Here is a 24,432-nt window from a genome sequence, read left to right as displayed (position 1 = left end):
GAGTACTCCTAATAGAAATGAGGGGGGGGGCAGCATTCAAAGCAGATCAGTGTGCATAAACACGAAAATGTTTTTATTTACCACGTATTTGACATTCGACAGCTTATGATATTTGCTATTAAAAAACCATTGAAATTCACTGAAAAAACCATAGGTTATAGACCATATATAGTTAGGAATTAGCATTTACAAAACCTTGAAAATTCACTGAAAAAACCATAGGTTATAGACCATATATAGTTAGGAATTAGCATTTACAAAACCTTGAAAATTCACTGAAAAAACCATAGGTTATAGACCATATATAGTTAGGAATTAGCATTTAAAAAACCTTATTTTACTCACACAAAACCATTGAAATTCCATATATAGTTAGTTGCACTAACTATATATCGCGCACCCGCAATCCACTGCTGATGATGTCACATATCACATCATTCATGACATGGTCAGTGACATCACTGATGACATCACTGATGACATCTCAAATGACATCACTGATGACATCTCACTTGACATCAATGATCACATCACTGATGATATCATTCATGTGATAATACAATGCATCTCCTCACACTCTAATATAACCTCCGTTACACCCAGTGTTAAATACAGAGTATAATTTTTGAAACCATTGAGACACCAATACTAGTTACTACATACGCACTCACTGATTCCTATGTCTACACACACATTCACTCATACAATCATTCATACATACAATCACTCATCTTTACAACACTATCATATGCACTCATACACCTATACAGACACTCACACTCTGCCACTCATCCATGGAGTTACTCACACACCTAGTCAGTCCTGAAAAGAATCAATCACACTTCCATTTTCTCATCTATACAGTTAAACACAGAACACCTTACATTTTTTAAACATATACTAACACATACTTACTCTCTTATAGAATCACTGATACAAGTACACATTGATCTGCACAGAGTCACACACCTCCCAGCCAGCCATACACACACTCAGTCTCCCATACAAATACTTGTGCAACCAATCAATAACCCATATAGCTACTTATATAGCTACTGATCAACACATGCAGCAGCTTGCACAACAACAGACATACTGATGCACACTTTCAGACAGTTTAGTCACTAACCCGTGCATTCAGTAAGACGCATTTAATCACTCACTCATACAGTCAATCACGCACCTACTAAAACCTTCATTCAGACACTTATACATCCATTCATTCTTCAATATATAAAACATATTTAAACTTTACAGAAACACATAATCACTGGATGTTGTATTCAGTGATTATGCATTGTATTATCACATGAATGATATCATCAGTGATGTGATCATTGATGTCAAGTGAGATGTCATCAGTGATGTCATTTGAGATGTCATCAGTGATGTCACTGACCATGTCATGAATGATGTAATATGTGACATCATCAGCAGTGGATTGCGGGTGCGCGATATATAGTTAGTGCAACTAACTATATATGGAATTTCAATGGTTTTGTGTGAGTAAAATAAGGTTTTTTAAATGCTAATTCCTAACTATATATGGTCTATAACCTATGGTTTTTTCAGTGAATTTTCAAGGTTTTGTAAATGCTAATTCCTAACTATATATGGTCTATAACCTATGGTTTTTTCAGTGAATATATATATACATACATATATAAACATATATAATCTGCATATCTATATAAATACAAATATAAATGCATGCATACATATACATATATGCATACATATGCATGTTATTTACATGAAAGTTTTAAAAACACTAATAAAAGCAAAGCTAAAAAGCAACCTCATTACAAACAGAATGGCTTTAACTTAAACGAGGGCGAGATCTATTGCATTTTCAATGCTTGTTTACTTTGGTTCCATCAAGAAGGCATTCAGATGTGTCACACATTTGCCATAAATTCTGAATGTTAGCACTCTAGTTGCTCATTAGATCACTGTAGTAAAGCTACTGCTCACCAGGGAAGTCTGCTGCTAATCATACTTTCTATGGCAAAATGAACCCCCTCATTTTGTTCCTTTTTAAATTAAATGTTTTCAGACTTACCACTTCATTCCAATCAAGATGGCTTCTGGTGTGCCATACTTTTGAAATAAGTAAGACTGTTAGCGCTCTAGTTGTTCTTTAGAACACTCTGGGACATTCGGTCATTGGGCTATACTTGGGCTACATCTGGGTGATATTTGGGCTACATTTGGACTCTTTTGTCTCTGGTGGCCATCTTGGGAGACTGCATGTCAGAATTTTTTAATGAAATAGAAGAGGATTTGGGAAGTCACTCAAAATGTGCCCTAATCTTTCTGCAGCACTAATCATACTTTCTATGGCAAAATATACCCCCTCATTTTGTTCCTTTTTAAATTAAATGTTTTAAGAGTTACCACTTTATTCCAATCAAGATGGCTTCAGGTGTGCCATACCTTTGTAATAAGTAGGACTGTTAGCGCTCTAGTTGTTCTTTAGAACACTCTAGGAGGCTGCAGTAGAACACAAAGGAATCAACTGACAGTCTCTGTCCTTGTTGGATGTACATGTTTTACTAAGAATGTCAGACTTCATGCTCACATGACTGAGAAGGATAATGTGATTTTATAGAAAATATGCTTTCAGTTTAGCTTATAGATCCCCTTCCAAACCACTGTGGGAAAAGATGAGATAATAGTTTTCTTTCAAACATGATTCATGATATCCCAGCAGAAGGCTTTTTCACATGGTAAAATCACCTTAGAACACACCACAATTCCTAAAATGAGTATGGTACCATCAACAAATGATTTATAATGTAACTAAAGTCCTAAAACCCTCTATTAACTACAATGCTTTTTTAATGAGGTGCTATCATGTATATTGGTCCCAAGATGGCTGCCAACACTTCTTGGATAAAGTGCTGACAGCCAATCAGATCTCACGATGAGATGTGTGGTTAGGCTCCGCCCAGATATATATGTGTTTTTGAAGTTAATTTTCATAAAAACCACTGGAGCAATTTTCATCAAATATAGCAAAGGCACTTCTGCATACCAGTCCCTACATTTTTGCCAAGTTTGGTGTAATTCCGTTCAGCGGTTCGGGCTGTAGCCTTGTCAGAACGTCCTATGGAAATTAACATGGGGAAAACACGTTTTGGGACCCCCCTTTTTTCTCAGCCCCCACTTCACAAATCCCCCCGAAGCTTTCAGGGAAGGAGCGCAGTGGAGCTGGCCAAAATTTTGGAAAATTACACGCAAATTCCTCAACCGGCGCCAAAGTAACTCCCAATAGAATGTTGCGAATTTCCTATGGTAGCTAGGTCCTAACTATATATACCTACTGGCTGTCGCCAGTAGGTAATATATATATATATATATATATATATATATATATATATATTCACTGAAAAAACCATAGGTTTCACACATGTTATAGACCTTTGAAATTCCCCAGTTATAGTTAGTTCAGCTAACTATAACTCGCGCGCCGCAATGCACTGCTGATGACGTCACATATTTCATCACTCATGACATGGTTAGTGACATCACTCATGACATTACTGATGACATCTCAAATAACATCACTGCTGACATCACTGATGACATCATCCAGTGAATGTGTCTCTTTCTGAAAAATAAATATTTTTTATATATGTATATCTAAAGGTCGATGGAAGAATGAATGGGTAAATAAGTGTCTAAATGGATTTTTTTTGTTGTAAAATTGATTGTATAACTGACTTAATAAGTGTATCTTAGTGAATACATGTATTAACGAGTAATGTTTAAATATGTAAATATCTGTATCAGTGTCTCACTTTGTGTATAAGTGGCTGCATGGGTTGGTGTGTAGTTACATGAGTGTCTATATGGGTTATTAGTTGGTTGTTCTTTGAGTATCAGAATGAGTGTCTGTATGGTTTGGTGGGTGGTATTACTTAGCCCACAGATACATGAATGACTGACTCACTGTTTGTATGTGTTTTGAAGACAGCATGTGTGCAGGACTGTATGGGTGGATGAGTGTGTGTATGGGTGTGTTTGTGAGTGAATGACTGTCTCAATAGTATCTTTATGTGTAACTACATATGTTTTAAACTAGTATATGTGAGTATTGATGTATATAAGTGAGTATATGTGAGAGTGAGAGATTGGAAGAGTTCCTGTATAAATAAGTATGTGTTTCTATAAGTGATTGTTTAAAAGAGTAAGTATGTGTACGTTTCTGTAAAAGTAAGTGTAGTGGTGTGTATAGCTGTATATGCAAATAAATGGATGTTTGATAGTTTATTTGCATGTGTGAGTATGTGTGTAAGTAACTCTATGGATGAGTATCGGTGTGTAACAGGATGTATAGGTGTATGAGTACATATGATGCGTGAGTACATGTATAAGTGACTATATAGAACTATTGGTGAATGAGTGGATGTGTATGTAGATGTTGGAATTACCTAATAGGTTGTTGTAACTGGTATTGGTATCTACATTTAAAAAAATGTATAGTTTCTATTTTTGAATGTGTGTATCAAAGGTTATATTAGGGTGAGAGGAGGTCTGCCACTCTTTCACAAGGATGATGTCATCAGTGATGTCATCAGTGATGTCATTTGAGATGTCATCAGTGATGTCATGAGTGATGTCACTGACCATGTCATGAGTGATGTAATATGTGACGTCATCAGCAGTGCATTGCGGGCGTGCAACTATAACATGGGAAATTTCGAAGGTTTTGTATGAGTGAAATGCCCAGCTAACTATAACATGTGTAAAACCTATGGTTTTTTCAGGGAATTTCTAAGGTTTTTTTAATGCTAATTCCTAACTATAACGTGCCTGAAACCTATGGTTTTTTCAGTGAATTTCAAAGGTTTTCTAAATGCTAATTCCTAACTATAACATGTGTGAAACTTATGGTTTTTTAGTGAATTTCTAAGGTTTTTTAAATGCTAATTCCTAACTATAACGAGGCTAAAACCTGTGGATTTTCAGTGAATTTGCCAGGTTTTTAAATACTAAGTCCCAACTGTAAGATACTTTTTTTCAGTGAATATATATATATATATATATATCCAATTACCGCTCCGGCGCTTGAAACCACCTAACGGAGAAAGACACGGACTCCAGAATCAGCTTGCACACTGCTGGCTGCAGTGACTTTTATTTAAGAATAGTGCGAGATGTCGGGCAGGATGACGCATTTCGGCTAGCGTGTAGCCTTGCTTACATAACCCCGCTGCTCAAAAAACTAGATTTAAATACATTGGGGACTGTGCTCACGTGATTACTTGAACTACACAGGTAATGAACAGTGAAGACATACTGCGATATAAACTACAAAACTGTTTTCTAGATTATAGTTCCAGCACAAATGCATATATGTTGAACATTTCATCATGTCAACTGATTATTTCTTACAGTTAATTTAAGATATTACCTGTCCCAATACATTTGTTATAAAATTAGACAACAACAGATTTTGTCAGGTCAATGGAGACAAGCGTAGTTATTTGTACTAATACCATTAAACTGTAATTATATGGTCAACCAATTTGATTCCTTAATGCTTTGAGGTCTATTCTGGGTATATAACATTTTTAACAGATTCAATGCACAAATGAATAAATATTTATACCCAACCAAAACATTTTGTCATGTATTAGAAAAATTACTGCGGCTTAATGCCGCATTTATCTGAACAGACCTAACAAAGTCAAATGGTAATTACCGGTTGAAAACGCCTTAACTCCAAAATATAATCGCAGCAATAAAAAACGTTATGTGCAGGGTGATCCTAAAGTGCAAATAAAGTGTGGTGTAGTTATGAAAATGGTTGTCATGCTAAACCAGCTAGTGCTTCACGAACACTGAATTATGTTGGTTGACAAGGATAAGTATAATTAGGTCTTCCTTAGACTGTAGATATCGCCCATTGACTTATATAGAGTCATTTTTTCTTGGGCGAATATTCACCAATCTTATTGGAAAACTTTTTAAATCGATCAGAGCGAGGGATTTCAAATCCAGACAAAAGCTAACTATATAAGCAGACATGATTAATTAAATTGTAAATGTCATAAGAAATACACATATATATCTCTTCTAAACTGATAAAACTTAGAAAAAGGATCAGGCATCAGAAAAAGGATCAGGCATCAGAAAAACGGTGGTTAATCTTACTTCATGTGAAAGATACATAAGGTGAACATAGACCTAATGCAGTGTGTTGAGAAAAGACCATGGATCTTAAAGGGTACACCGGACTTGACAGGGTCAGGATCAATGACCCTACAGAAAATGATGAATATCTTCGCAGATATTTAGCCCATTTGGTGTCTTACAGTTGAGTTTAAGGATATATTTAGTCTCCAGTTGTCGCAACCTTTTCTCGCAATCACCACCTTGTTTGCTCAAAGGCACAATATCAATAACAAAATATTGCAGAATACTGAGGTTGCTACTGTGTTCTTCGTTGATGTGGCGTGCCACTGGATATGTACTATCCGAATTTACAGTCGCCCGAAGATGCTGCAGTATTCGTTGATGGACTGGGAGCTTAGTGCTCCCCACTTAGCGGAGTCCGCAGCCACATTGCAACACATAAACCGCATGGTCTGTGCGGCATATGTAGTGTCCCTTTAGTTTCACTAGTGTATTGGAGAAGCCATCAGTATAGGTCTTGGTATTAACACCAAACTTACACGCTCGGCATGTGTTACATTTGAAAAAGCCTAAACTAGCAGTGAGCCAATTTTTGTTGATCTCCAGTTCCGGGCTTGTTCTAACCAAGTCACTGCACATAGATCTAGCTTTGCGATAAGTGTGATTAGGTCTTATAGTTAATGTTTGAGCCAGGACTGTGTCGGTCAATATAATTGGCCATTGGGCATTGATAATACTTTTGCCTGTCTGCTGAATGTAGATATAAACCTACATGGTGCTGTGTTACTTGTTGTAGGCTCTACAGCAGGGGTATTGCCCACCGATAGCGATGTTAGTGGGAGGCTCTTATCTTTTTGTGTGAAAAGCAGTTCATTTCTATCCTTAGCATTGGCTTTAGCTAATTCAGAGTCCAACAATTTGGCTGAATAGCCACGTTGTAGCAATCTGCTTCTGACTGCTTGTTGCGCTGTTGTCATGGCTATAGTGGTGCTACACACTCTGCGTATTCTTAAGAATTCTCCATATGGTAGGCCAATGATGGTGTGTTGTGGGTGAAAGCTGGATGCATGCAGCAAGGAATTTCCTGCTGTGGGTTTGCGATACAACTGTGTGGTGATCTGATTATTCTCAATAATTACTGCAATGTCCAAAAAATTTACTCGATATTGATCAATATGTGCGGTAAACTGCAAATTCAATTCATTGTCATTGATGGTATTCACAAAAGCTTTTGCTTCAAATTCACTCCCGTTCCAAACAATAAATATGTCATCAATATATCTCCAAATGTACATCAGATGTTTGTCAGCTAGGTTCTTGTGTTGGCCTCTGATTACATGCTCCTCCCACCAGCCCACGTGTAAACACGCGTAGCTGGGGGAGAAGCATGCACCCATGGCAACACCTTGTAGCTGTTTGAACATTTTCCCATCAAACAAAAATAAGTTGTTATTTAGACATAGACGGATCATGCTTTGTAACATTTTGTTATGATTGTAGAATGATATGTTTCTATTCTGTAAAAAATGTTCAATTGCATTTAGACCATCTTCATGTCTGATACTTGTGTATAGGGAACAAACATCAAGGGTCATAAGGAGATAGTTTTCTGACCAAGTAATAGAATCCAATTTACAAAGAAAGTCTTTGGTATCTCTAAGGTATGTGGGCAGAGAGATTACGTGTTCCTGAAGATAATGATCCACATATTTGGATGTGTTTTCAAAAACACTGTTTCTGGCAGAAATAATGGGACGTCCAGGGACTGGAGTAGTTAGTTTATGGACTTTTGGAATCAGATAGAAGGTTGGTAGGGTGGGAGACTCCTTGTTTAAAAAACAAAATTCATCCTTGGTTATTAACCCTTCTCTCTTCCAAGCCATCACTTGTATTTTGTATTCCTTGTTAACCCTGTTAACTGCCATGCCATTGGATTGCTCATAACACTGCGTTGTTCAGATGTCGGTATGCCTCTGTTTTGTATTCAGTTTTGTCCCAGAGTACCAAATTTCCCCCTTGTCAGAATTCTTAACTACCACTGAGTTGTTGGTCTTTAACTTCTCCATTAATTGAAAATATTGTTTGGATTTTGAGTCTTTATGTCTTTGTTCTGCCCTTATTGTCTTGATGTGTAATTCCTTTAGTTCTTCCGTAACCCGATCATGAAAAATGTCTAAAGCGTCACGCGGCATTATCGGGACAAACGTGGATGGTGCCTTAAACGGGCTCCCTCCAGCAGCAGAGATTATTATTCCTTCTTCATTAGCTATTTGTTGAGTACTGGTCGGTTGTGAGTTATCAGTTACATCTCTGCCCAGGGTGAACAAAGTTTTTAAGAGGGGAATTTGCTTAGCATTCAGTCTGTTAGGAGCAGGGGCATCAGTAGAGTTAACCGTTGTTGTTGCTTGGTTTTTGATTTTGAAAAATTTAGCTAATTTAAGCTTACGTATAAATTTATATACATCAACTCTCGTGTCCACAAAGTTAACCCCTTCCATGCTGGTGATGAACCCCAGCCGTCACGCTCCATGGTGCTCGTGTGCTGATGACGGCTGGGGTTCGTCACGGCCCCGCCCTGTTCGTTTGTTTACCGCACAGCGGCGGAAACGGGCCAGCATGGAAGGGGTTAAAGTTGCTCTCTGGGCTATAACTAAGCCCCAGACTTAATAATTGCAGTTCCGCAGTATTTAATTCAACATTGGTAAGATTAATGAACGTGTTTTGGGCACTTACGTCTACTTGTTCTGTGGTTTCTTTCTGTGAAATCGTCCTCTGCTTTGCACATTTGCGTCGTTGCCGCCTTTTGTAGTTCCTGCGTTTGTTGTAGGAAGGTTGGCATTCCTTGATCGCAGGGTTAATTTTCTCTGCTGGTGAATGTAATACATTTCTTCAGCGTACGTCAGGGGCCCCTGACGTACGCTGAAAGAAATGGAAAAGTTTGCATCTCTGCAGCCTCTCTTATTTTTTACCTTATTCATTTTCCGCTCAATCAACACATCATCCACAAATACACGCATCTACTTACTGCCTTTCTTGGCTGAGCTTATCAATTATTCTTCTTTAATTCAAATTCAAAGTCAAGGCCCTTTATTCAGCCTTCTTCGTAACTACTACCCACCAATAGCAGTGGATAATTTTCACACTTCTGTCCTTTCTTCTGTCCTTACTACCGCACACTATGTGTACTTTATGCACTACCTTGCTTCCTTAGATGTGCTACTCGTTTCTCTTGCTCCCACTGCGGAATTCAACACCCTATCTGTGTAATGAGCTGGAAATCCAAAGATTCTCTTCTCTGAGAAGGCAGTGGGTAGTATGCGCGTCTCCAACCTTTCTTATTTTTCACCTTTTTCATCTTCCACTCAATCAACACATCATCCACACATACACACAACTACTTGCTGCATACATTAGCTGTGGTTATCAACTATTCTTCTATTTCAAATACCTATTCAAAGTGCAAGCCTTTATCGAACATTTTTATTGTAACAAGTACCCGAGCCGAAGACATTGTAAATTTGCACACTTGCTCCCTTTCTTGGCTAGGGTTATCAATTACTCTTCAATTTAATATTCTGATTCAAACTCAAGGCCCTTTATCGAGCCCTTTTGTTGTAACTACTGTTGCAGGAATTCTGTTCCTACACACTACTGTACATAAAGACTTAGGACCTCAGTGAATTACGGTGTACCAAAACCCACCTTAGTACCCAAAACCCCTACCAGACTAGCAATCAGTGACTCATTGGTTCTTCGTCCCATAGCAAAAATACCAATGACTAGTCAACCCAGAACATGCGACTTAGATTACCTCAAGGAAGGTAGATAAAAAGAGCACTCTTTCGTTATAATCTTACACCAGTCCATAACATGGAGTAAATAAAGACACGTCCAAGTTTGAAATGTTTATTTCTAACGCCGGAATCTCATGCACAGTACCTTAGATAATACAACCAAACATATTATCAGAAACAAGGTTGTCAGCATTATTACTATTCCATAAAATACAAAGTGAGAAAGCATCTTATATTTCTAACGGGAAACAGGTTAAAAATATACCTACATTTCACCCTCCCTACCTACCAGGTTAGTTTATAACTACAGAAGGTCTCATAGGATCACATGGACGGTCCCATACCTCTGGTACTCAACAGTAGTGGATGACATTGAGTTCTGCACAAACTGTCAGGATACCAATGTTCTCCAACTGTGTCTAATTATGCCTCCACAATGCATTATTAAACGCGCTAGTATCAGACGTGGCCACACCTGCATATGTGTTATAGGTCGAACGTGCGAGGATCTTTCCAAATAACAGACACAGTATCCAAGATAACCTTGATGTTCCATGCTCACACTCTACACACTAAACTAGCGAGGCAGTCTAGAAATGTAGCATGACAAATTATTCTCATGAGAAACAAAATACTCAGCCTTCTCTAAACAATATCAAAATTGCATGTCGTGTGCAAAGCAGAGCAGGAAAGCAAAAATGGCGTTTAAGCTTCTAAAGAACCCATGCTAACTTAACACGGTGTGAGTGCAAGGCTCAGCCCACGACACCCTCCATCGATAGAACCACGTGATATAAACGTGGGCGAACTAGGAACGCAGAGTCCAAGCCTGAAAAGCAGAGTCAAGTTCAAATTTGCATAAAAAATTTATTCGCTGTTTGATAGAAAACAGTAACAAAATAATAAAGAATAAGTAGAAAAATCAAAGAGTCTTAATCCAACAGCGTATAAGCACAGTATGTAGCAACAGCCTCCAAGAGGAAGTCATTGTTCTCATCTGAAAACATTTCAGCCATCCAATTCAATAGTGGGAATGAACATACATGTTCCTCAACGACCGGAGCCTCTCTCACCATCGGAGGAAAACTCGGGTCATCTTCAATGTAACTGCGTGCCAAGAAGTCATGAGCCGCTGCAAAAACATTCCAAAGTCCCATTATTCCATGTTTCGCTGCTAAGGCCATAATCCCGCCGCCAGAACAGAGCAAGTCATGAACCCCTAAGGGGCTCATCAGCTGGTCATAATCCGCGTTGGGAGACACCGGACTGCAGAGACACAAATCCAGGGCCCAGTCGAAATAGCAGCTCAGGCAATGGAAGACAGGTTGAACGCATGTGAAAAAGGAGAATCGAAACGATAATCCATAAACTGCACTCAATGTAGCCAGAGGCAGCGCTCCGTAATAACTCAGCATTCGGTTGCGCAGCAGCAACAGCCGGGACATATTGTCGGGTACTTGAGGATGTGCATCCATATTTAAGTAAACAAATTAATAGAAGCACACCGGCAACTAATGAGACTATTAAGGGGTATCCACCAAAGATGCTGGAAAACATCGAATGAAAAAATGCTGAAAAGACACCAATTATAGTTCGAAAAGAACTCACAAGACCACTGCTTCTAACTTTAAAAAAGTAAGAACCCCGTAGTCAAGGACGCATTAAAGATACTCTGAATTAACTTCCCAAAAATACAAAAGCACGTCTGTATTTAATAAATCATACACTTCTGGGCAGGCGTTTACTACATGAAGGACAAATGTTTCTCTAGCAGATGTAAGAGCGACCTCTTTTTTAGACAATAGCGCTCTTATACGGCTCACTTGGTTGACTCTGCTTTCAAGGTTGGAATCGACGGCCAGACAGAAACATCCAGCTTCCCATGCAGAGGAGTAAACACAACTTTTTTTTAGCAAACCAAACGCTCAGTTACCGTAATCATGTAACATTGCACAACAATCTGCATTATTTCAAATTAAATGACTCACGTTTCCAGTAAACTGAACGATGGTATGATAGCAGGTGTTGCAGTGCCTTTCAAAACTCACACCAAATTAGGCGCATTTTGATTACAAGAGCCATGCAATTGTATGTGTCTACAAATTAAGGAGTGATGTGGTGCTATTGTGCAATCCTCACCCTCCGTTAGACACCTATATGTAAATGATAATAACCATGCTTAATGCAGATAAGCGCTGCCTAAACATCCATATCTACCTATACCATAGTATTACATGCAAACCTCAAACTGAAACAGGCTAAAAAGTAACGTTATGATACCGTGGATAAGCCACACAGCTGAATCGGATTTCCAATGAGTGACCACTTCTAACCATTCTCATAGCGCCCCCTGTGCTCTGATTTGACAGTGAGAGAGTGATCGCACCATAATTTGTACTGCTAATCATTCTCACCACACGCTACGAATACGCTTTCACGTTACGCGTCGCATCAAAGCTTACGTGTGACGTCATGTACTGCGCCCCGTACGCAAAGACGCGAATGTTTTCAATTGTTTAAAAACATATATTTATGTATTTATTGAACATACTAACAGAACACATTATCTAGGATAATTATGAAAAAAACATTTTTTAACTTCCAATAATCCTACATTACTTTTAAAAGCAATTACACCAATCACGGTGAAAAGTCATGCATACTCGCATCCTAAGAACACCGTAATAACAGCGGAACTGTACGCAAAGCCATGTGACTTTAAAAGAAGAAATTTCATTGGTTCATAACACTTCCTATTCCAACTGTTGAAACTTCCATCCCATTTTAAAAATTCTACTTTGACTTTCTAAAAAGAAACATCTCTTCTGAGAATCTTGTCAAATAGAACGAAGTTTACCATATTAACAGCAATGGACTCATCTTCCAGCCATTCTTCAGAAGAATATTTCATTCCTAAAGAAACTCCAAAGAAGAGCAAAGAAGATCTAATTTGGCAGTTTTTTACTTTTCCAGAAGGGCAAAAAAAGGTTAATGCTCCAAAAGTAACCTGTAAAATTTTCCAAACTCTTTCAAGGGGTGATCCATCTCAAAAATACTCCTTTAGCACAGCAAATATAGAGCGACACGTAAAGAACTTACACCCCAACAACTTTGCTCGAGCTACAACACAGAGGTTGAAGGACAACCCACCTGCTACTGCACCAAGCACATCAACTGCTGCACCAGCGTTTTCAGCAAACAGTCCACGCACACAAATTCATCCTGATTTTGCTCAGGTTAAAATTCTATACATTTATTGCAATAAACTTTTGTGTTATGGGAAACAGTCTATTGACCTGATAAAACGCAGAAAGCAGGAGCATCACTGTCCTCGACATTACTTTTTTTTTCATTCTTTTCTTCCTGTTGGACACTACCAAGCCCCCCATTATAGAAAAAATTGCCCCCGGGATTTACCTCCCCCCCCCTGGAAGATAATTAAGAATGAAATGAACTTCTAGTTTTTTTCCTTTTCCACCGTGTACGAGTACAATACGCGTACAACGTGTTTTTTTATTTAAAAAATAATAATAATTTGCGCCTAAACATCCATGTGAGACCCCCTGAGCAGGCCTAGAGGCTCAACATGTTTCTACCCTACCCCCTTTCCTTATTTTTCAACTTTGTTTTACTTTTTTGTTGTGATACAGTGCTACCGAGGCATAAGATGGCTGCCAACACTTCCTGGTTTGGAGTGTTGACAGACAGTTGACATCCAATCAGCATGCAGCTCGTGCTCGTAATTGTACGGATTCCTGTACGCGTGCTGTACTTCGTCTCTAGATATCGCTATGATTTTACTTTTGATTTTCTCAGGAACTACTGAACGGATTTACACCATTTAACAAAGAGCACAACCTGCGAACCGAACTCTACCTCTCTGCCAAATTTGGTGTAATTCCGTTCAGCCGTTCGGGCTGTAGCCCAGGCTAAAGGTCCCTATGGAAAATTGCATGGGGAAAACACCTTTTGGGACCCAACTTTTTTCTCGGCCCCCGCTTGACGAATCACCCCCGAACTCTCAGGGAAGGAGCAGAGCGGAGCAGGCCATTTTCTTGGCGAAATTCGCGAAGATTCGTCCACCAGCGCCAAAGTTATTCCAAATAGAATGTTGTGGATTACCTATGTAAACTAGGTCCTAACTATAACTACCTACTGGTGACCGCCAGTAGGTAATATATATTTATATATATATATATATATATATATATAAATATATATTACCTACTGGCGGTCGCCAGTAGGTATATATAGTTAGGATTTTTTCTCTATGGGATTATTGAAAATTCTATGTCTAATAACTTTGGCGTTTGTGGACGGAATTGGCTGAAATTTTCAGGAAAATGGCACATTTTGTTTCTGAGCAGCCCTTGAAAATTTGGGGGGGGTTCGTCAAGGGGGGGCCGAGAAAAAAGGGGGGTCCCAAAACGTGTTTTTAACATTGAGTTTTCCATAGGGCGGTTGGCCTCACTTTTAGCCCGAACGGCTGAATGGATTTGCACGAAACTTGGCAAAATTGTAGGGACTGGTAGCCCGATGTGCCTTTTGTAGGTCTCAATATATGTGCTCCAGTGGATTTTGAGAAATTACGTTTAAAAAAAGATATATATCTGTAACAGCGGACCGGGCAGCGCTCCAGTACGCGTACTTTTCGCGCAACGGAGCTTTGTGAAGCGAAGCTGATTGGTTCTCCGGCGTCTGTAAACATTCCAAACAGTCCGTAGCGGCCGCCATCTTGTCTCTCGGTAGGATCGAGAGACAAGCGGAGGCCAAACCGAAGGGGCAAATGACCATAAGGGGGCATAGTAGATCCTCCCTGACCATTTAGGTTTGATGTGGAGGTTTTAAAAGGGCCCCGCGGGGCAAAAAAAAAAAATAATAATAATAATCGAACAGCTGAATGGATTTGCACGAAACTTGGCAAAATTGTAGGGACTGGTAGCCCGATGTGCCTTTGCTAGATCTCAATATATGTGCTCCAGTGGATTTTGAGAAATTAACGTTCAAAAAAAGATATATATCTGTAACAGCGCTCCGCTTCGCGGAGATAAAATTATATCTGTATTACCTAGCTGTTGCTAACACCAGTTAGCGACGGCTAGTAGGAGATAGCGACCATCTTGGGCCCCACTTTGCATGTGAGTGATATTTATCACTAATGACATGCAAAGTGGGCATGCCAAGATGTTAGCGACTGGAAACAGTCGCTAACATCGCTATCTCCTATTATCAACTTTTGGAAATATTCGAGATAAGCGCGAATATCTCCAAAAGCTAGCACCTGCCCTGAGCAGTTCTTAGCCATGTTATCCAATGGGAGGTGGATAACATGGCTAAGAGCATTAGCTCGGTAATGCATGAATATCGCTGAGTTTTCAGCGATATTAATGCATTGCGGTCGTTTTTTATCGTATTTGCGATAAACCTTGATAATAGCAAGGTTTATCTGCGATAATTTCTGACGGTAAAAAAATCGTTGCTAAGCATCGTTAGGGATAAATATCGCTTAACTTTGGTAATATGCCCCAACGTCTGTTAACGTTCGATTCGAAGGAAATCAGGAAGTGTTGAAAAACATTGTCTGCGCCATCTTGTCTTTTTTCAAATGCCACACTTTTGTCGTGCACGGCAGCCATTTTAGATGCCTTGACCAGACCCACTCTGTGCACGCTGTCGATCCTTAGCATGGCTCCCCACCCTCGCAAGCATCTCCCCCAGGCAGTGGTCACCCCCGCTCTCTGTCTTATGCATGGGTAATAAACCTCCCCCCATCTGCGCTGCTCTTCCCTGAGAATCACACCCTATGCCCGCCCGACACCTCCCTTTCGCCCTATTCACTACCGCACCCTCTGACACTCCTTTTCCTCTGTGTCCGATTGTCCAGGCTGGTCCTAGGGTATCAGCTAGCCCTGCAGATGTAGTTTATGGCCACAGCTGTAAAGAATCACCCCTCTTCAAAGGAGTTATAGTAGATCAAGGCCCACACTCGATGAGATCCGTCACAGCAGAAGCGTTGCTATTATCTGAAAACCATCCTGTATTGTGATTGGGGAGGGGACCGAGCCTGAAGCGGAAGATTCCAGGGATGACTCTTTGTACATCAAAGTTTTTACAATTATGTGTCACATTAAAAATATATAGCACTCCGACAAAGTAGTAAGATTATAAAACTTTAATAATTTATAAATATATACAAGAAAACAAAAATAGTAATAACATATAAACATTTTTAGGGAAAAACAACGAAGTAGCGGTCGGCTGTGCGAAGTAAGTAAAGTAAAGTCCACATTTGTAAAGCGCACAATCACCCGTAAGGGTCTCTAGGCGCTGGGGGCCGTCGGGAAGATTAAGCGAGCTATTGCCCAGAGTCACATGGTGCTGGGCTAACCTGCCGCCGGAGCCGGGGATCGAACAGTGGTCCCCAGATTCCAGCATCAGTCGCCCTGGCGAATAGTCCCAACGCAGCACAACGTCCAGATTTCCGGCGTGGGGCGTCGCGGGGGGTGGGTCATCAGTAGCAAACTGTTGTGCGAATAGTTCCAAGGCAGCAGAACGCGTTGAAATCTAGATGACACGAAAGTGATGTCTAGTAAGTTGCCACCCAGCAAATAACGGCGTGGGGCGTCGCGGGGGTGGGTCATCAGTAGCAAACTGTTGTGCGAATAGTTCCAAGGCAACAGAACGATGGCACCAAGGTGATGTCCAGTAAGTTGCGGCACTGGTTTTGGTATCCTACAATGCTGCTCCGAATAACGGCGTGGGGCGCCCCGGGGGAGGCGGCGTGAACGGGCCTCTCCAGGTGGAGTGTCATCTGTTGTAGTGGGGCGCCCCTTTACCGTTTCAGTTGCCATTCCGTCCGTTTTTGGTCCACTGTGTCAAAAGCCGCAATTCAGCTGAGTTGCGCCCACTCTTGCGGTGCAGCGATAGGCGGCTGTCACAGGACTCTCAAAATGGCGGCAGGCTGTTTCCTTTTTGGGCCTGGTCCACTGAAATGGCCCTGGGACACCTTGGAAATCGGACGCTTGTCTGCTAGGTCTTGGACCCCATTCTCGAAAGCGTCCCCTCCGCCTTGAGAATTCATCAAAAGTTTTGGGAGCCCCGACTCCCTCAGGCTTCCGGTGGGGAGCGGCTGCCATGATTGCTCGCGGAATGACCACGACGGAGCCACGAGATGGTGGTGCTCTCATGCTGACGCCAGCTTCAGTCTGAAACATCCAGAAACAAGGTGGGGCTTTCATCGTTTGGGAAAAAAAAAAAGTTTTCATCCAATGAAAAGTGTTGTTTTTAGGTCATATGATCAAGCCTTCCATCATTAGGAAACCAAAAGTAAAATGAACCAATGAAAAGTTTTATAAACAAGCCACATGACCTGTTATGCGGCATAGGGTATAAAATGCGGAGAAAATACGTTGGCACGTGAGGCGGCGTCAGTAGCGGACCGATGTGCGAATAGGCCGAAGGCAATACAACGCGCCAAGATCCGGATGGCACCGAGGTGGTGTCCAGCAAGTTGCAGCACTGGTGTGGCCATCCTACAATGCTGAAAGTCGGCGTGGGGCGCCCCGTTGGCCTGTGAGTTTGCGTCAGTAGCGGACCGATGTGCGAATAGGCCGAAGGCAGCACAACGCGCCAAGATCCGGATGGCACCGAGGTGGTGTCTAGTAAGTTGCCGCACTGGTGTGGCCATCCAACAATGCTGAAAGTCGGCGTGGGGCGCCCCGTTGGCCTGTGAGTTTGCGTCAGTAGCGGACCGATGTGCGAATAGGCCGAAGGCAGCACAACGCGCCAAGATCCGGATGGCACCGAGGTGGTGTCTAGTAAGTTGCCGCACTGGTGTGGCCATCCTACAATGCTGAAAGTCGGCGTGGGGCGCCCCGTTGGCCTGTGAGATGGCGTCAGTAGCGGACCGATGTGTGAATGGGGCCGAAGGCAGCGCAACAATATTTTCGGAATAGAAGACACCACTAGGCGCTGAGATGCCAAGATCCGGATGGCACCGAGGTGGTGTGTAGCAAGTTGCCGCACTGGTGTGGCCATCCTACAATGCTGAAAGTCGGCGTGGGGCGCCCCGTTGGCCTGTGAGTTTGCGTCAGTAGCGGACCGATGTGCGAATGGGGCCAAAGGCAGCGCAACAATAGTTTCTGACTGACACCACAAGGCGCTGAGATGCCAAGATCCGGATGGCACCGAGGTGGTGTCATAGTTGAGAGTTCTGAGCAGCGGTTGTAACACTGTCTGAAGCTTATTTGCAGCTGCTGCAGCTTCACTACGCGTCAAGATCCGGATGGCACCGAGGTGGTGTCTAGTAAGGTGCACTGGTGTGGCCATCCTACAATGCTGAAAGTCGGCGTGGGGCGCCCCGTTGGCCTGTGAGTTTGCGTCAGTAGCGGACCGATGTGCGAATAGGCCGAAGGCAGCACAACGCGCCAAGATCCGGATGGCACCGAGGTGGTGTCTAGTAAGTTGTCGCACTTCTGTGGCCATCCTACAATGTTGAAAGTCGGCGTGGGGTGCCCCGTTGGCCTGTGAGATGGCGTCAGTAGCGGACCGATGTGCGAATGGGGCCAAAGGCAGCGCAACAATATTTTCTGATTTGAAGACACCACAAGGCGCTGAGATGCCAAGATCCGGATGGCACCGAGGTGGTGTCTAGCACGTTGTGGCACTGGTGTGGCCATCGTACAATGGTAAAAGTCGGCGTGGGGCGCCCTGTTGGCCTGTGAGATGGTGTCAGTAGCGGACTGATGTGCGAATGGGGCCAAAGGCAGCGCAACAATATTTTCTGACTGACACCACAAGGCGCTGAGATGCCAAGATCCGGATGGCACCGAGGTGATGTCTAAGTTGCGGACTGATGTGCAAATGGGGCCAAAGGCAGCGTAACAATATTTTCTGTATTGAAGATACCACTAGGCGTTGAGATGCCAAGATTCGGATGGCACCGAGGTGATGTCTAGCAAGTTGCTGTACGGGTGTGGTCATCCTACAATGCTGAAACTCGGCGTGGGTTGCCCCATTAGCCTGTGAGATGGCATCAGTAGCGGACCGATGTGCGAATAGGCCGAAGGCAGCACAACGCGCCAAGATCCGGATGTCACCGTGGTGGTTTCATAGTTGAGAGGCACTTCATCTGCAGTGGGGCGCCGAGATCCGGATGGCACCGAGGTGATGTCTAGCAAGTTGCTGTACTGGTGTGGTCATCCTACAATGCTGAAAGTCGGCGTGGGGCGCCCCATTAGCCTGTGAGATGGCGTCAGTAGCGGACTGATGTGCGAATGGGGCCAAAGGCAGCGCAACAATATTTTCTGAAGAGAAGACACCAAAAGGCGCTGACATTCCAAGATCCGGATGGCACCGAGGTGGTGTCTAGCAAGCTATGCAGTTGAGTTGTGTGCGCACTTGCGGCGAATAGGTCGAAGGCAGCATAACAATGTTTTCTGAATAGAAGACACCACAAGGCGTTGAGATTCGGTTACCACCGAGGTGATGTCTAGCAAGTTGCCGCACTGGTGTGGCCATCCTACAATACTGCTCCGAATAACGGCGTGGGGTGCCCGAAGGGGGGGGGGGGGGAGCCGGCGTGAATGGGCCTTCCTAGGTGGAGGCTCGTCTGCTGTAGTGGGGCGCCCCTTTACCGTTTCAGTTGCCATTCAGCTGAGTTTCGGCTGCTCTTGATGCTACAGCGACAGGCGGCTGCAAGAGGACTCTCAAAATGGCGGCCTGTTCTTTGGATTTGGGCCTGGTCCACTAAAATGGCCCTGGGACACCTTAGAACTCGGACGCTCGATTTTTTTTTCCTTTCCTGTACATGCAAAAAAAGGTAAATGCCCGGTACGTTACACGCTTCATCTGCCACGATGAACTCTCCAGAGGAACCGAAAAAAAATATAGTTGTGGTAACTATACCATGCATCGTCATATGGAGAGGTGGCACCAATTAATTATAGTGCTGCATAAAAGAGAGATTTGGAGGAGAACCCCTGACCTGCTAGTACATTCATCAAAGAAGTGGCACTGAGAGCTTCAGAGGCAAGGGAAACGGTCCCAAATATTTAGAAGAACTTTGGAAAGATTAAAATGACATGTTTAGATTGTGGCAAATTAATTTCATGTGGACAGATGAGTGTTACTCTAATAAATACAGCATATGAACATCATCATAGTCGATGGTTGGTAGAGACATTTTGACTATATCCTGGACCTGCCCGTCCTCGCCCAAAATGGCGCCGGAATAAATGGGACTCGTAACTCCTTGTTGTGTACTGGTTGCAGAACCTTGAAATCACGAGATACGTATGCAGTTTTGAAGCACATGGCGGGCGGGGACGAGAATTGATTGAATATTTCGACATCCCTATTGATATTAAGTTCTGATGTGTTATTGATTACTGTACTGTTGAAAGTTCGAATTAACGTCACCCATGGTACTTGCCCGCAAATGTATATCTAGATAATTTTATTGTAACTGGCCCTGTCGTATTTTAATTATAAAATGTACGTCCACCGATTCCGTAACTGTTAGACACCTTAGTTCTTGCAACCTAATGGCCCGCCCGTTACGTTCCTCTACAGTGTAAATGTCTATTCATCATATACGATTACAGTTTGCTCCGTGGCAGGCCCACGTGGTTATAGGCTCGTATTTGTATAATGACATTTTCACAATAAAGGTTTTTAAAAGAAAACATGGTAGTAGTATATACATTGGTAAAGTTTTTAATAATAGTCACTGTTTTAGAATCATTAAAAGGCAAGTGAAATAAAGCAGACCAATTACATGAAGGGTAAAAGGTATAATACGAAGGAACGCAGTAAAGATAAATGGTCAAGGGCTGTTGTGTTTTCTATTCCTGCAACATAAAGTGATCGATAAGAATCTCATATTCAGGCGTATCGGCGACTAAGACAGCAGGTCGACCCTCTTTTGCTCAACGGCTCCGTCATGGGACGAAGAAACGCTCTTTTTCTCGAAAAAAGAATATATTTTACTTGCAGGACAGTTGTAAAATTTCCGGGAAAGTACATTAGCCTGGAACATTCTAACATATATTTAAGAAAAAATAATGTTCGGAAGTAATGAAAAGCGTAATTTTTAGGTCATATGACCAAGCCTTTCATCATTACAATAAGAAAAGTAAAATGAACCAATGAAAAGTTTTATTAACAAGTCACATGACTTGTTATGCTTACGTTACGCGCTGCGCGCCCCGGATGACTTCCGGATGCGCTAACGCGGCGCATCATATGACGCATTACGCGACAACGCAGGTCCAGAATATAGTCAAAATGTCTCCACCAACCAGCGGTCGGAACACAACCCCTTTCAGCAGGCTAAATAGTTCTGTTAAATGACAACAGAAGGGACAGGCAACAAGAACCATCAGTCAAAGAGGGGAGGGCTAGTTCTTCTCTACCGGGTTACATTGGGGCGCTACCGGAACTGATCGAATTGGTAGTCTACAGTGTTTCTGGATGTTTCAGACTGAAGCTGGGGTTAGCATGAGAGCAGCACCATTTCGTAGCTCCGTCGTGGCCATTCCGCAACCAATCATGGCAGCCGCTCTTTATCGTTATTTTGGGCGGGGTGGGTGGCGGAGCCGAGCTGTTTTGCAGCCATCATTGTGTGGAGTTCAGTTCATCTCACTAGTTTTGTATTTGTCATGAGGGGTTGTTCCTAATGTTTCTATTTTAGCGAGGTCAAAAAGAGATCCCATTAGTGGCCTACTGATTTTGCTCGATTCCTTTTCTTTTTTTTTACACGATTTTTCGTTATCTGCAAAGACTAAACAGAGTATTGCGACTCTGTGTTTGTTTGTAAATAGAGAATGAACCAAAGAGAACTAATTCTAAAACAGTAAATACTTGGATAACAATCAATCAAATGGAGAGAGAAGCAGGCACGACGGATTACAACGGGGGCAAAGGCCTGCGTTAACTACCTTTCACTATCTGCAAAGAGAGAGTACTCCTAATAGAAATGAGGGGGGGGGGGGGCACCATTCAAAGCAGATCAGTGTGCATAAACACGAAAATGTTTTCACTTACCACGTACTTGACATTCGACAGCTTATGATATTTGCTATTAAAAAAACATTGAAATTCACTGAAAAAACCATAGGTTATAGACCATATATAGTTAGGAATTAGCATTTACAAAACCTTGAAAATTCACTGAAAAAACCATAGGTTATAGACCATATATAGTTAGGAATTAGCATTTAAAAAACCTTATTTTACTCACACAAAACCATTGAAATTCCATATATAGTTAGTTGCACTAACTATATATCGCGCACCCGCAATCCACTGCTGATCATGTCACATATTACATCATTCATGACATGGTCAGTGACATCACTGATGACATCACTGATGACATCTCAAATGACATCACTGATGACATCACTGATGACATCTCAAATGACATCACTGATGACATCTCAAATGACATCACTGATGACATCTCATTTGACATTACTGATCACATCACTGATGACATCATTCATGTGATAATACGATGAACCTCTTCAGACTCTAATATAACCTTAGATACACTCAGTGTAAACAGACACTCATAGACTGTCACTCATCCATGGAGTTACTCAGACACTTAGTCAGTCATGCAAAGAATCAATCACACCTCCATTTCCTCAACTATACAGCTATACACACCTTACTTATTCAAACATATACTAAAACATATTTACTCACTTATACAATCCTGGATACAAGTTCACAATGATCCATACAGCCACTCACACATTCACTGGCTCTTATGCACAGTTATTTATATATGTCAACTCTCACATGTACTGTGTTTTACATATGTACTTACTTTGACATGTAGCACTGAGATATCAATTCACTCACCAATACACTCATGCACACAGTCAACCGCCCATACAGCTGTTTCCACATGCACTTTTGAACCCATACATCTAGTCAATCAACTGCTCACACATCTATGCAGAGAGTCATACACCTCCCAGCCACCCAGACACACACTCAGTCTCCCATACAAATGCTTGGGCAACCAATCAATAACCCATACAGTTAATCATATAGCTAATGATCAACACATGCAGCAGTTTACAGAACAACAGACATAATGATGCACAAATTAAGACAGTTTAGTCACTAACCCATGCACTCAGTGAGACACATTTAATCAGTCACTTATACAGTCAGCCATGCCCCTACTAAATCCTTCATCAAGACACTTATACATCCACTCATTCTTCAATATGTAAGACATATTTTAACTTTACAGAATTATACAGTCACTGGATGTAGTCATCAGTGATGTCATTTGAGATGTCATCAGTGATGTCATCAGTGATGTCATTTGAGATGTCATCAGTGATGTCATCAGTGATGTCACTGACCATGTCATGAATGATGTAATATGTGACATGATCAGCAGTGGATTGCGGGTGCGCGATATATAGTTAGTGCAACTAACTATATATGGAATTTCAATGGTTTTGTGTGAGTAAAATAAGGTTTTTTAAATGCTAATTCCTAACTATATATGGTCTATAACCTATGGTTTTTTCAGTGAATTTTCAAGGTTTTGTAAATGCTAATTCCTAACTATATATGGTCTATAACCTATGGTTTTTTCAGTGAATATATATATATATTACCTACTGGCGGTCGCCAGTAGGTATATATAGTTAGGATTTTTTCCCTATGGGATTTTTGAAAATTCTATGTCTAATAACTTTGGCGTTTGTGGACGGAATTGGCTGAAATTTTCTGGAAAATGGAACATTTTGTTTCTGAGCAGCCCCTGAAAATTTGGGGGGGGTTCGTCCAGGGGGGGCCGAGAAAAAAGGGGGGTCCCAAAACGTGTTTTTAACATTGAGTTTTCCATAGGGCGGTTAGCCTCACTTTTAGCCCGAACGGCTGAATGGATTTGCACGAAACTTGGCTAAATTGTAGGGACTGGTAGCCCGATGTGCCTTTTGTAGGTCTCAATATATGTGCTGCAGTGGATTTTGAGAAATTAACGTTCAAAAAAAGATATATATCTGTAAGCGCGGACCAGGCAGCGCCCCGGTTCGCGGACCTTAAGCGTACCAAAACTTCGCGTAGCGAAGCTGATTGGCTCTCCGGTGTCTGTCAACATTCTAAACAGTCCGGAGCGGCCGCCATCTTGTCTCTCGGTAGGATCGAGAGACAAGAGGAGGCCAAAACAAAGGGGGAAATAACCATAAGGGGGCATAGTAGATCCTCGCTGACCCCCTAGGTTTAATGTGGAGGTTTTAAAAGGGCCCCGCGGGGCAAAAAAAAAATACTTTTTTTTTGTTTTTTTGCGTGGGTAGCGCCCGGTACGCGAACCGGGAAGCGTTCTGGGGAGCGTACTACAATGAAAAATGAATGATAGACTTTTCAAATGCTGTATGTTAATTGATTGTTGGATTTGTTGATTATTTTTTATTTTCTTTATCTTCCCAGGGAGCGACCCGGTACGCGAACCGTTGAGCGCCTC

This window comes from Lissotriton helveticus, chromosome 1_1, assembly GCF_964261635.1.
Source record: "Lissotriton helveticus chromosome 1_1, aLisHel1.1, whole genome shotgun sequence".
Taxonomy (NCBI): Eukaryota; Metazoa; Chordata; class Amphibia; order Caudata; family Salamandridae; genus Lissotriton; species Lissotriton helveticus.
Note: the sequence above shows the minus strand (reverse complement) of the source record.